Consider the following 14,493-nt stretch of genomic DNA (forward strand, 5'->3'; position numbering starts at 1 on the left):
TTTTCCAGGCTGCAGTCACATGGGCCGTTTGCGGTGGGTTCCTTGGTTTCTGCCAGCTCACATCAGGGGTTTCAAACCCGCCATGGCCTGCCTTTGATCCTCTGCCAATGCATCTGTTTCGAGCCGGCTCATCAATCTGGCAACCTGCCTCGACGATGACCGCAGCAAACAGCATGACACATAAACGCGCATCAGGGGCTTCGCCATTTGGGCATGACACCGTGCCAGCGACGATGCGCTCACACCCGTTCCTTTTCCAGGCAGCAGTCACATTAGCTGTTTGCGGTGGGTTGCTTGGTTCCTGCCAGCTCACATCAGGGGTTTCAATCCCGCCATCGCCTGCCTTGGATCCTCTGCCGATGCATCTGGTTCGAGCCGGCTCATCAATATGGCAACCTGCCTCGACGATGACCGAAGCAAACAGCATGACACATAAACGCGCATCAGGGGCTTCGCCATTTGGGCATGACACCACGCCTGCGACGATGCGCTCACAACCACTCGTTTTCCAGGAAGCAGTCACATAGGCCGTTTGCGGTGGGTTCCTTGGTTCCTGCCAGCTCACATCAGGGGTTTCAATCCCACCATCGCCTGCCTTGTATCCTCTGCCAATGCACCTGGCTCGAGCCGGCTCATCAATCTAAGAACCCTACCTCGACGATGACCGAAGCAAACAGCATGACACAGAAACGCGCATCAGGGGTTTCGCCATTTGGGCCTGACACCGCGCCAGCGATGATGCGCTCACAACCGTTCGTTTTCCAGGCTGCAGTTACAAGGGCCGTTTGGGGTGGATTCCTTGGTTCCTGTCAGCTCACATCAGGGGTTTCAAATCCGCCATGACCTGCCTTGGATCCTCTGCCGATGCATCTGGTTCGAGCAGGCTCATCAGTCTGGCAACCTGCCTCGACGATGATCGAAGCAAACAGCTTGACAGATAAACACGCATCGAGGCTTCGCCATTTGGGCATGACAACGCGCCAGCGACGATGCGCTCACAACCGTTCGTTTTCCAGGCTGCAGTCACATGGGCCGTTTGCGGTGGGTACCTTGATTCCTGCCAGCTCACATCAGGGGATTTAATCCCGCCATCGCCTGCCTTGGATCCTCTGCCGATGCATCTGGTTCGAGCTGGCTCATCAATCTGGCAACCTGCCTCGACGAAGACCGAAGCAAACAGCATGGCACCTGAACGCGTATAAGGGGCTTCGCCATTTGGGCATGACACCGCGCCAGCGACGATGCGCTCACAACTAGACTTTCATTTGAGCTAGTTGCTTGTAGCTTCACATGGTTTACGCAAAACGCGTACAGGCGCTAAAAGACGAAGACAAGCACACTCAATACTGGACAGGAGCCTGTCCTGTCTTGAGTGTGCTTGTCTTCGTCTTTTAGCGCCTGTACGCGTTTTGCGTAAACCATGTCACGCTCACAACTGTTCGTTTTCCAGGCTGCAGTGACATGGGCCGTTTGCGGTGGGTTGCTTGGTTCCTGCCAGCTCACACCAGGGGTTTCACTCCCGCCATCGCCTGCCTTGGATCCTCTGCCGATGCATCTGGTTCGAGCCGGCTCATCAATCTGGAACCCTGCCTCGACGATGACCGAAGCAAACAGCATGACACATAAACGCGCATCAGGGGCTTCGCCATTTGGGCATGAAACCGCGCCAGCGACGATGCGCTCACAACCGTTCGTTTTCCAGGCTGCAGTCACATGGGCCGTTTGCGGTGGGTTCCTTGGTTTCTGCCAGCTCACATCAGGGGTTTCAAACCCGCCATGGCCTGCCTTTGATCCTCTGCCAATGCATCTGTTTCGAGCCGGCTCATCAATCTGGCAACCTGCCTCGACGATGACCGCAGCAAACAGCATGACACATAAACGCGCATCAGGGGCTTCGCCATTTGGGCATGACACCGTGCCAGCGACGATGCGCTCACACCCGTTCCTTTTCCAGGCAGCAGTCACATGGGCTGTTTGCGGTGGGTTGCTTGGTTCCTGCCAGCTCACATCAGGGGTTTCAATCCTGCCATCGCCTGCCTTGGATCCTCTGCCGATGCATCTGGTTCGAGCAGGCTCATCAGTCTGGCAACCTGCCTCGACGATGATCGAAGCAAACAGCTTGACAGATAAACACGCATCGAGGCTTCGCCATTTGGGCATGACAACGCGCCAGCGACGATGCGCTCACAACCGTTCGTTTTCCAGGCTGCAGTCACATGGGCCGTTTGCGGTGGGTACCTTGATTCCTGCCAGCTCACATCAGGGGATTTAATCCCGCCATCGCCTGCCTTGGATCCTCTGCCGATGCATCTGGTTCGAGCTGGCTCATCAATCTGGCAACCTGCCTCGACGAAGACCGAAGCAAACAGCATGGCACCTGAACGCGTATAAGGGGCTTCGCCATTTGGGCATGACACCGCGCCAGCGACGATGCGCTCACAACTAGACTTTCATTTGAGCTAGTTGCTTGTAGCTTCACATGGTTTACGCAAAACGCGTACAGGCGCTAAAAGACGAAGACAAGCACACTCAATACTGGACAGGAGCCTGTCCTGTCTTGAGTGTGCTTGTCTTCGTCTTTTAGCGCCTGTACGCGTTTTGCGTAAACCATGTCACGCTCACAACTGTTCGTTTTCCAGGCTGCAGTGACATGGGCCGTTTGCGGTGGGTTGCTTGGTTCCTGCCAGCTCACACCAGGGGTTTCACTCCCGCCATCGCCTGCCTTGGATCCTCTGCCGATGCATCTGGTTCGAGCCGGCTCATCAATCTGGCAACCTGCCTCGACGATGACCGAAGCAACCAGCATGGAATATAAACGCGCATCAGGGGCTTCGCCATTTGGGCATGACACCGCGCCAGGAACGATGCGCTCACTACCGTTCGTTTTCCAGGCTCCAGTCACATGGGCCGTTTGCGCTGGGTTCCTTTGTTCCTGCCAGCTCACATCAGGGGTTTCAATCCCGCCATCGCCTGCCTTGAATCCTCTGCCGATGCATCTGGTTCGAGCCGGCTCATCAATCTGGCAACCTGCCTCGACGATGACCGAACCAAACAGCATTGCACATAAACGCGCATCAGGGGTTTCGCCATTTGGGCCTGACACCGCGCCAGCGATGATGCGCTCACAACCGTTCGTTTTCCAGGCTGCAGTTACAAGGGCCGTTTGGGGTGGATTCCTTGGTTCCTGTCAGCTCACATCAGGGGTTTCAAATCCGCCATGACCTGCCTTGGATCCTCTGCCGATGCATCTGGTTCGAGCAGGCTCATCAGTCTGGCAACCTGCCTCGACGATGATCGAAGCAAACAGCTTGACAGATAAACACGCATCGAGGCTTCGCCATTTGGGCATGACAACGCGCCAGCGACGATGCGCTCACAACCGTTCGTTTTCCAGGCTGCAGTCACATGGGCCGTTTGCGGTGGGTACCTTGATTCCTGCCAGCTCACATCAGGGGATTTAATCCCGCCATCGCCTGCCTTGGATCCTCTGCCGATGCATCTGGTTCGAGCTGGCTCATCAATCTGGCAACCTGCCTCGACGAAGACCGAAGCAAACAGCATGGCACCTGAACGCGTATAAGGGGCTTCGCCATTTGGGCATGACACCGCGCCAGCGACGATGCGCTCACAACTAGACTTTCATTTGAGCTAGTTGCTTGTAGCTTCACATGGTTTACGCAAAACGCGTACAGGCGCTAAAAGACGAAGACAAGCACACTCAATACTGGACAGGAGCCTGTCCTGTCTTGAGTGTGCTTGTCTTCGTCTTTTAGCGCCTGTACGCGTTTTGCGTAAACCATGTCACGCTCACAACTGTTCGTTTTCCAGGCTGCAGTGACATGGGCCGTTTGCGGTGGGTTGCTTGGTTCCTGCCAGCTCACACCAGGGGTTTCACTCCCGCCATCGCCTGCCTTGGATCCTCTGCCGATGCATCTGGTTCGAGCCGGCTCATCAATCTGGAACCCTGCCTCGACGATGACCGAAGCAAACAGCATGACACATAAACGCGCATCAGGGGCTTCGCCATTTGGGCATGAAACCGCGCCAGCGACGATGCGCTCACAACCGTTCGTTTTCCAGGCTGCAGTCACATGGGCCGTTTGCGGTGGGTTCCTTGGTTTCTGCCAGCTCACATCAGGGGTTTCAAACCCGCCATGGCCTGCCTTTGATCCTCTGCCAATGCATCTGTTTCGAGCCGGCTCATCAATCTGGCAACCTGCCTCGACGATGACCGCAGCAAACAGCATGACACATAAACGCGCATCAGGGGCTTCGCCATTTGGGCATGACACCGTGCCAGCGACGATGCGCTCACACCCGTTCCTTTTCCAGGCAGCAGTCACATGGGCTGTTTGCGGTGGGTTGCTTGGTTCCTGCCAGCTCACATCAGGGGTTTCAATCCTGCCATCGCCTGCCTTGGATCCTCTGCCGATGCATCTGGTTCGAGCCGGCTCATCAATATGGCAACCTGCCTCGACGATGACCGAAGCAAACAGCATGACACATAAACGCGCATCAGGGGCTTCGCCATTTGGGCATGACACCGCGCCAGCGACGATGCGCTCACACCCGTTCGTTTTCCACGCTGCAGTCACATGGGCCATTTGCGGTGGGTTCCTTGGTTCCTGCCAGCTCACATCAGTGGTTTCAATCCCGCCATCGCCTGCCTTGGATCCTCTGCCGATGCATCTGGTTCGAGCCGGCTCATCAATCTGGCACCCTGCATCGACGATGACCGAAGCAACCAGCATGGAATATAAACGCGCATCAGGGGCTTCGCCATTTGGGCGTGACACCGCGCCAGCGACGATGCGCTCACAACTAGACTTTCATTTGAGCTAGTTGGTTTTAGCTTGACATGGTTTACGCAAAACGCGTACAGGCGCTAAAAGACGAAGACAAGCACACTAAAGACAGGACAGGCGCCTGTCTTGTCTTGAATGTGCTTGTCTTCGTCTTTTAGCGCCTGTACGCATTTTGCGTAAACCATGTCACGCTCACAACCGTTCGTTTTCCAGGCTGCAGTCACATGGGTCGTTTTCGGTTGGTTCCTTGGTTTCTGCCAGCTCAGATCAGGGGTTTCAATCTTGCCATCGCCTGCCCTGTATCCTCTACCGATGCTTCTGGTTCGACCCGGCTCATCAATCTGGCAACCTGCCTCGACGATGACCGAAGCAACCAGCATGGAATATAAACGCGCATCAGGGGCTTCGCCATTTGGGCATGACACCGCGCCAGGAACGATGCGCTCACTACCGTTCGTTTTCCAGGCTCCAGTCACATGGGCCGTTTGCGCTGGGTTCCTTTGTTCCTGCCAGCTCACATCAGGGGTTTCAATCCCGCCATCGCCTGCCTTGAATCCTCTGCCGATGCATCTGGTTCGAGCCGGCTCATCAATCTGGCAACCTGCCTCGACGATGACCGAACCAAACAGCATTGCACATAAACGTGCATCAGGGGCTTCGCCATTCGGGCATGACACCGCGCCAGCGACGATGCGCTCACAACCCTTCGTTTTCCAGGCTGCAGTCACATGGGCCGTTTGCGGTGGGTTCCTTGGTTCCTGCCAGCACACATCAGGCGTTTCAAACCCACCATGGCCTTCCTTGGATCCTCTGCCGATGCATCTGTTTCGAGCCGGCTCATCAATCTGGCAACCTGCCTCGACGATGACCGAAGCAAACAGCATGACACATAAGCCAGCATCAGGGGCTTCGCCATTTGGGCATGACACCGCGCCAGCGACGATGCGCTCACAACCCTTCGTTTTCCAGGATGAAGTCACATGGGCCGTTTGCGGTGGGTTCCTTGGTTCCTGTCAGCTCAAATCAGGGGTTTCAAACCCGGCATGACCTGCCTTGGATACTCTGCCGATGCATCTGGTTCGAAACCGCTCATCAATCTGGCAACCTGCCTCGACGATGACCGAAGCAAACAGCATGACACATAAACACGCATCAGGGGCTTCGCCATTTGGCCATGACACCGCGCCAGCGACGATGCGCTCACCACCGTTCGTTTTCCAGGCTGCAGTCACATGGGCCGTTTGCGGTGGGTTCCTTGGTACCTGCCAGCTCACATCAGTGGTTTCAATCCCGCCATCGCCTGCCTTGGATCCTCTGCCGATGCATCTGGTTCGAGCCGGCTCATCAATCTGGCAACCTCCTCGACGATGACTGAAGCAACCAGCATGACACATAAACGCGCATCAGGGGCTTCGCCATTTGGGCATGACACCGCGCCTGCGACGATGCGCTCACAATCGTTCCTTTTCCTGGCAGCAGACAAATGGGCTGTTTACGGTGGGTTGCTTGGTTCCTGCCAGCTCACATCAGGGGTTTCAATCCCGCCATCGCCTGCCTTGGATCCTCTGCCGATGCATCTGGTTCGAGCCGGCTCATCAATCTGGAACCCTGCCACGACGATGACCGAAGCAAACAGCATGACACATAAACGCGCATCAGGGGCTTCGCCATTTGGGCATGAAACCGCGCCAGCGATGATGCGCTCACAACCGTTCGTTTTCCAGGCTGCAGTCACATGGGCCGTTAGCGGTGGGTTCCTTGGTTTCTGCCAGCTCACATCAGGGGTTTCAAACCCGCCATGGCCTGCCTTTGATCCTCTGCCAATGCATCTGTTTCGAGCCGGCTCATCAATCTGGCAACCTGCCTCGACGATGACCGCAGCAAACAGCATGACACATAAACGCGCATCAGGGGCTTCGCCATTTGGGCATGACACCGTGCCAGCGACGATGCGCTCACACCCGTTCCTTTTCCAGGCAGCAGTCACATGGGCTGTTTGCGGTGGGTTGCTTGGTTCCTGCCAGCTCACATCAGGGGTTTCAATCCCGCCATCGCCTGCCTTGGATCCTCTGCCGATGCATCTGGTTCGAGCCGGCTCATCAATATGGCAACCTGCCTCGACGTTGACCGAAGCAAACAGCATGACACATAAACGCGCATCAGGGGCTTCGCCATTTGGGCATGACACCACGCCTGCGACGATGCGCTCACAACCACTCGTTTTCCAGGAAGCAGTCACATAGGCCGTTTGCGGTGGGTTCCTTGGTTCCTGCCAGCTCACATCAGGGGTTTCAATTCCACCATCGCCTGCCTTGTATCCTCTGCCAATGCACCTGGCTCGAGCCGGCTCATCAATCTAAGAACCCTACCTCGACGATGACCGAAGCAAACAGCATGACACAGAAACGCGCATCAGGGGTTTCGCCATTTGGGCCTGACACCGCGCCAGCAACGATGCGCTCACAACCGTTCGTTTTCCATGCTGCAGTCACATGGGCCGTTTGCGGTAGGTTTCTTGGATCCTGCCAGCTCACATCAGTGGTTTCAATCCCGCCATGGCCTGCCTTGTGTCCTCTGCCGCTGCATCTAGTTAAAGACGGCTCATCAATCTGGCAACCTACCTCGACGATGACCGAAGCAAACAGCATGACACATAAACGCGCATCAGGAGCTTCACTATTTGGGCATGACACCGCGCCAGCGACGATGCGCTCACAACCGTTCGTTTTCCAGGCTGCCGTCATATGGGCCGTTTGCCGTGGGTTCCTTGCTTCCTTGGAGTGAATGTATTTTTCTGCCCTCCCTGCCTGGACTCAAATGAGGGGCTGCAGTATTGTGAAAATAAATAAGTAAACTAAACCGTTCGTTTTCCAGGCTGCAGTCACAGTGGCCGTTTGTTGCGGGTATCTTGGTTCCTGCCAGCTCAAATCAGGGGTTTCAATCCCGCCACGGCCTGCTTTGGACCCTCTGCCGCTGCATCTGGTTCGAGCCGGCTCATCAATCTGGCAACCTGCCTCTACGATGACCGAAGGAAACAGCATGACACATAAACGCGCATCAGGGGCTTCGCCATTTTTGCGTGACACAGCGCCAGCGACGATGCGCCCACAACCGTTCGTTTTCCAGGCTGCAGTCACAGTGGCCGTTTGCGGTGGGTTCCTTGGTTCCTGCCAGCTCACATCAGGGGTTTCAAACCCGCCATGGCCTGCCTTGGATCCTCTGCCGATGCATCTGGTTCGAGCCGGCTCATCAATAAGGCAACCTGCCTCGACGATGACCGAAGCAAACACCATGACAAATGAACGCGCATCAAGGGCTTCGCCATTTGGGCATGACACCGCGCCAGAGACGATGCGCCCACAACCGTTCGTTTTCCAGGCTACAGTCACAGGGGCCATTTGTTGTGGGTTTCTTGGTTCCTGCCAGCTCACATCAAGGGTTTGAATCCCGCCATCGCCTGCCTTGGGTCCTCTGCCGCTCCATCTGGTTCAAGCCGGCTCATCAAGAAGGTAACCTACCTCGACGATGACCGAAGCAAACAGCATGGCATATAAACGCGCATAAGGGGCTTCGCCATTTGGGCATGACACGTGCCAGCGACGATGCGCTTAAACCCGTTCGTTTTCCAGGCTGTAGTCACATGGGCCATTAGGTGTGGGTTTCTTTGTTCCTGCTAGCTCGCATCAGGGGTTTCAATCCGGCCATGGCCTGTCATAGACCCTCTGCCGCTGCAGCTGGTTCGAGCCGGCTCATCAATCTAGCAATCTACCTCGACGATGACCGAAGCAAACAGCATAACATATAAACGTGCATCAGGGGCTTCGCGACTTCGGCATGACAGCGCGAGCGGCGATGCGCTCACGTCCGTTCGTTTTCCATGCTGCAGTCACATGGGCCGTTTGCGGTAGGTTTCTTGGATCCTGCCAGCTCACATCAGTGGTTTCAATCCCGCCATGGCCTGCCTTGTGTCCTCTGCCGCTGCATCTAGTTAAAGACGGCTCATCAATCTGGCAACCTACCTCGACGATGACCGAAGCAAACAGCATGACACATAAACGCGCATCAGGAGCTTCACTATTTGGGCATGACACCGCGCCAGCGACGATGCGCTCACAACCGTTCGTTTTCCAGGCTGCCGTCATATGGGCCGTTTGCCGTGGGTTCCTTGCTTCCTTGGAGTGAATGTATTTTTCTGCCCTCCCTGCCTGGACTCAAATGAGGGGCTGCAGTATTGTGAAAATAAATAAGTAAACTAAACCGTTCGTTTTCCAGGCTGCAGTCACAGTGGCCGTTTGTTGCGGGTATCTTGGTTCCTGCCAGCTCAAATCAGGGGTTTCAATCCCGCCACGGCCTGCTTTGGACCCTCTGCCGCTGCATCTGGTTCGAGCCGGCTCATCAATCTGGCAACCTGCCTCTACGATGACCGAAGGAAACAGCATGACACATAAACGCGCATCAGGGGCTTCGCCATTTTTGCGTGACACAGCGCCAGCGACGATGCGCCCACAACCGTTCGTTTTCCAGGCTGCAGTCACAGTGGCCGTTTGTTGTGGGTTTCTTGGTTCCTGCCAGCTCACATCAGGGGTATCAATCCCGCCATGGCCTGCCTTGGATCCTCTGCCGCTGCATCTGGTTCAAGCCGGCTCATCAATCTGGCAACCTAACTCGACGATGACCGAAGCAAACACTATGACACATAAACGCGCATCAGGTGCTTCGCCATTTTGGCATGACACCGCGCCAGCAACGATGCACTCACACCCGTTCATTTTCTTGGCTGCAGTCACATGGACCGTTTGCAGTGGGTTCCTTGGTCCCTGCCAGCTCACATCAGGGGTTTCAAACCCGCCATGGCCTGCCTTGGATCCTCTGCTGATGCATCTGGTTCGAGCCGGCTCATCAATCTGGCAACCTGCCTCGACGATGACCGAAGCAAACAGCATGACACATAAACGCGCATCAGGGGCTTCGCCATTTGGGCATGACACCGCGCCAGCGACGATGCGCTCACAACCGTTCGTTTTCCAGGCTGCAGTCATATGGGACATTTGCCGTGCCTTCCTTGGTTCCTTGGAGTGAATGTATTTTTCTGCCCTCCCTGCCTGGACTCAAATGAGGGTCTGCAGTATTGTGGAAATAAATAAATAAAATAAACCGTTCGTTTTCCAGGCTGCAGTCACAGTGGCCGTTTGTTGAGGGTTTCTTGGTTCCTGCCAGCTCACATCAGGGGTTTCAATCCCGCCACGGCCTGCTTTGGACCCTCTGCCGCTGCATCTGGTTCGAGCCGGCTCATCAATCTGGCAACCTGCCTCTACGATGACCGAAGGAAACAGCATGACACATAAACGCGCATCAGGGGCTTCGCCATTTGGGCGTGACACAGCGCCAGCGACGATGCACCCACAACCGTTCGTTTTCCAGGCTGCAGTCACAGGGGCCGTTTGTAGTGGGTTTCTTGGTTCCTGCCACCTCACATCAGTGGCTTCAATCCCGCCATGGCCTGCCTTGGATCCTCTGCCGCTGCATCTGGTTGAAGCCGGCTCATTAATCTGGCAACCTACCTCGACGATGACCGAAACAAACACCAAGACACATAAACGCGCATCAAGGGCTTCGCCATTTGGGCATGACACCGCGCCCGCGACGATGCACCCACAACCGTTCGTTTTCCAGGCTGCAGTCACAGTGGCCGTTTGTTGTGGGTCTCTTGGTTCCTGCCAGCTCACATCAGGGGTTTCAAACCCGCCATGGCCTGCCTTGGATCCTCTGCCGCTGCATCTGGTTCGAGCCGGCTCATTAGTCCGGCAACCTGCCTCGACGATGACCGAAGCAAACAGCATGACACATCAACGCGCATCAGGGGCTTCCCCATTTGGGAATGACACCGCGCCAGCGACGATGCGCTCACAACCGTTCGTTTTCCAGGCTGCAGTCACATGGACCGTTTGCGGTGGGTTCCTTGGTTCCTGCCAGCTTACATCAGTGGTTTCAAACCCGCCATGGCCTGCCTTGGATCCTTTGCCGATGCATCTGGTTCGAGCCGGCTCATCAATCTGGCTATCTGCCTCGACGATGACCGAAGAAAACAGCATGACACATAAACGCGCATCAGGGGCTTCGCCATTTGGGCATGAAACCGCGCCAGCGACGATGCGCTCACAACCGTTCGTTTTCCAGGCTGCAGTCACATGGGCCGTTTGCGGTGGGTTCCTTGGTTCCTGCCAGCACACATCAGGGGTTTCAAACCCGCCATGGCCTGCCTTGGATCCTCTGCCGATGCATCTGGTTCGAGCCGGCTCATCAATAAGGCAACCTGCCTCGACGATGACCGAAGCAAACACCATGACAAATGAACGCGCATCAAGGGCTTCGCCATTTGGGCATGACACCGCGCCAGAGACGATGCGCCCACAACCGTTCGTTTTCCAGGCTACAGTCACAGGGGCCATTTGTTGTGGGTTTCTTGGTTCCTGCCAGCTCACATCAAGGGTTTGAATCCCGCCATCGCCTGCCTTGGGTCCTCTGCCGCTCCATCTGGTTCAAGCCGGCTCATCAACAAGGTAACCTACCTCGACGATGACCGAAGCAAACAGCATGGCATATAAACGCGCATAAGGGGCTTCGCCATTTGGGCATGACACGTGCCAGCGACGATGCGCTTAAACCCGTTCGTTTTCCAGGCTGTAGTCACATGGGCCATTAGGTGTGGGTTTCTTTGTTCCTGCTAGCTCGCATCAGGGGTTTCAATCCGGCCATGGCCTGTCTTAGACCCTCTGCCGCTGCAGCTGGTTCGAGCCGGCTCATCAATCTAGCAATCTACCTCGACGATGACCGAAGCAAACAGCATAACATATAAACGTGCATCAGGGGCTTCGCGACTTCGGCATGACAGCGCGAGCGGCGATGCGCTCACGTCCGTTCGTTTTCCATGCTGCAGTCACATGGGCCGTTTGCGGTAGGATTCTTGGATCCTGCCAGCTCACATCAGTGGTTTCAATCCCGCCATGGCCTGCCTTGTGTCCTCTGCCGCTGCATCTAGTTAAAGACGGCTCATCAATCTGGCAACCTACCTCGACGATGACCGAAGCAAACAGCATGACACATAAACGCGCATCAGGAGCTTCACTATTTGGGCATGACACCGCGCCAGCGACGATGCGCTCACAACCGTTCGTTTTCCAGGCTGCCGTCATATGGGCCGTTTGCCGTGGGTTCCTTGCTTCCTTGGAGTGAATGTATTTTTCTGCCCTCCCTGCCTGGACTCAAATGAGGGGCTGCAGTATTGTGAAAATAAATAAGTAAACTAAACCGTTCGTTTTCCAGGCTGCAGTCACAGTGGCCGTTTGTTGCGGGTATCTTGGTTCCTGCCAGCTCAAATCAGGGGTTTCAATCCCGCCACGGCCTGCTTTGGACCCTCTGCCGCTGCATCTGGTTCGAGCCGGCTCATCGATCTGGCAACCTGCCTCTACGATGACCGAAGGAAACAGCATGACACATAAACGCGCATCAGGGGCTTCGCCATTTTTGCGTGACACAGCGCCAGCGACGATGCGCCCACAACCGTTCGTTTTCCAGGCTGCAGTCACGGGGCCGTTTGTGGTGGGTTTCTTGGTTCCTGCCAGCTCACATCAGTGGTTTCAATCCCGCCATGGCCTGCCATGGATCATCTGCCGCTGCATATGGTTAAAGCCGGCTCATTAATCTAGCAACCTACCTCGACGATGACCGAAACAAACACCATGACACATAAACGCGCATCAGGGTCCTCGCCATTTGGGCATGACACCGATCCAGCGTCGATGCGCCCACAACCGTTCGTTTTCCAGGCTGCAGTCACAGTGGCCGTTTGTTGTGGGTTTCTTGATTCCTGCCAGCTCACATCAGGTGTTTCAATCCCGCCATGGCCTGCCTTGGATCCTCTGCCGCTGCATCTGGTTCAAGCCGGCTCATCAATCTGGCAACCTAACTCGACGATGACCGAAGCAAACACCATGACACATAAACGCGCATCAGGGGCTTCGCCATTTTGGCATGACACCGCGCCAGCAACGATGCACTCACAGCCGTTCATTTTCCTGGCTGCAGTCACATGGACCGTTTGCAGTGGGTTCCTTGGTCCCTGCCAGCTCACATCAGGGGTTTCAAACCCGCCATGGCCTGCCTTGGATCCTCTGCTGATGCATCTGGTTCGAGCCGGCTCATCAATCTGGCAACCTGCCTCGACGATGACCGAAGCAAACAGCATGACACATAAACGCGCATAAGGGGCTTCGCCATTTGGGCATGACACCGCGCCAGCGACGATACGCTCACAACCGTTCGTTTTCCAGGCTGCAGTCACATGGGCCGTTTGCGGTGGGTTTCTTGGTTCCTGCCAGCTCACATCAGGGGTTTCAATCCCGCCATGGCCTGCCTTGGGTCCTCTGCCGTTCTATCTGGTTCAAGCCGACTCATCAATCTGGCAACCTACCTCGACGATGACCGAAACAAACACCATGACACATACACGCGCATCAGGGGCTTAGCCATTTGGGCATGACACCGCGCCAGCGACGATGCGCCCACAACCGTTCGTTTTCCAGGCTGCAGTCACTGGGGCTGTGGTGGGTTTCTTGGTTCCTGCCAGCTCACGTCTGTGGTTTCAATCCCGCCATGGCCTGCCTTGGGTCCTCTGCCGCTCCATCTGGTTTAAGCCGGCTCATCAATAAGGCAACCTACTTCGACGATGACCGAAGCAAACAGCATGGCATATAAATGCGCATAAGGGGCTTCGCAATTTGGGCATGACACGCGCCAGCGACGATGCGCTCACAACCGTTGGTTCTCCAGGCTGCAGTCACATGGGCCGTTTGCGGTGGGTTTCTTGGTTCCTGCCAGCTCACATCAGGGGTTTCAATCCCGGCATGGCCTGCCTTGGGTCCTCTGCCGCTCTATCTGGTTCAAGCCGACTCATCAATCTGGCAACCTACCTCGGCGATGACCGAAACAAACACCATGACAAATGAACGCGCATCAAGGGCTTCGCCATTTGGGCATGACACCGCGCCAGAGACGATGCGCCCACAACCGTTCGTTTTCCAGGCTACAGTCACATGGGCCGTTTGCGGTAGGTTTCTTGGATCCTGCCAGCTCACATCAGTGGTTTCAATCCCGCCATGGCCTGCCTTGTGTCCTCTGCCGCTGCATCTAGTTAAAGACGGCTCATCAATCTGGCAACCTACCTCGACGATGACCGAAGCAAACAGCATGACACATAAACGCGCATCAGGAGCTTCGCTATTTGGGCATGACACCGCGCCAGCGACGATGCGATCACAACCGTTCGTTTTCCAGGCTGCCGTCATATGGGCCGTTTGCCGTGGGTTCCTTGCTTCCTTGGAGTGAATGTATTTTTCTGCTCTCTCTGCCTGGACTCAAATGAGGGGCTGCAGTATTGTGAAAATAAATAAGTAAACTAAACCGTTCGTTTTCCAGGCTGCAGTCACAGTGGCCGTTTGTTGCGGGTATCTTGGTTCCTGCCAGCTCAAATCAGGGGTTTCAATCCCGCCACGGCCTGCTTTGGACCCTCTGCCGCTGCATCTGGTTCGAGCCGGCTCATCAATCTGGCAACCTGCCTCTACGATGACCGAAGGAAACAGCATGACACATAAACGCGCATCAGGGGCTTCGCCATTTTTGCGTGACACAG

Source organism: Amblyomma americanum, chromosome 5 (assembly GCF_052857255.1).
Source record: "Amblyomma americanum isolate KBUSLIRL-KWMA chromosome 5, ASM5285725v1, whole genome shotgun sequence".
Classification (NCBI taxonomy): Eukaryota; Metazoa; Arthropoda; class Arachnida; order Ixodida; family Ixodidae; genus Amblyomma; species Amblyomma americanum.